The sequence below is a fragment of the Triticum dicoccoides genome, chromosome 4A (genome assembly GCF_002162155.2).
Source record: "Triticum dicoccoides isolate Atlit2015 ecotype Zavitan chromosome 4A, WEW_v2.0, whole genome shotgun sequence".
In the NCBI taxonomy this organism is placed as follows: domain Eukaryota; kingdom Viridiplantae; phylum Streptophyta; class Magnoliopsida; order Poales; family Poaceae; genus Triticum; species Triticum dicoccoides.
Window position 1 is genome coordinate 428803634 of NC_041386.1, and position 847 is coordinate 428804480.

Genomic DNA, 847 nt, shown 5'->3' on the forward strand with positions numbered 1-847 from the left:
TCCCCTCCCCGAACGGAGCCGCCGCCACCGACGAGAGCCACCGTGGCTACCGGCCACCCCACGGCTCACCGACGCCCCAGGAAGCTCTGCCGGTCCTCCCTCTACCTCCTCAACGAGCCACGAGGCCCCAGACGTGCCGCAACACCGCCCTCGATGTCTTCTTCAACCTCGGGACCGCCGGCCATCTTCGTCAAATTCGTCGGCTCCGGTGCCTCCCCGAGCTCCCCGAGGCCACCGTCGCAACCCCTGTGAGCTCCACTCCGTTTCCCCTCTGACCCCCTGCTCGTTCTCGTGCCGTAGCTGCCGTCCCCGCAAGCACCGAGCTCTGCCCATCGCCATGGCCGGCGAACCTCGCGCCCCGGAGCTCTTCCGCTTGCTCCAGTAGCTCCCGCGTGCTCTCCAGGTTCCCAGGGTCCCGACGCGCTCCTCTGCTCTCTGGCTAACGCGCTGCAGCCACCGCGTCGCGCTGGCCCGAGCTCCGGCCGCCGCCTCGGGCTCCACTCCGGTGAACCCCGGCCACCCCCGCACCTCCCGTTGGCCCCCCTAGATGCGCACGGGCACGGGCTACCTTCTGGTGCCCTTCGCGCATCCAGCCGCCGCCCGTAGCGCAACCCCGGTGAACTTCCGCCGCGTTTCGGGTCGCCGCCGGCCGAACTCCGGTGGCCAGTGACTTGGCGCTGTCATTAGCCACTAATGACGCGCTAACCAACCCCCTAAGCCACTGACTGTGGGCCCCACCCCTGGTCAAACCCCAGTTAGCGCTGGGTTTGACCGGGATTAGCTCCTGTGTCACTGACGTGTGGCCCCCACATGTCAGGTTTGACCTGGGGCGCCCAGTTGACCTGCT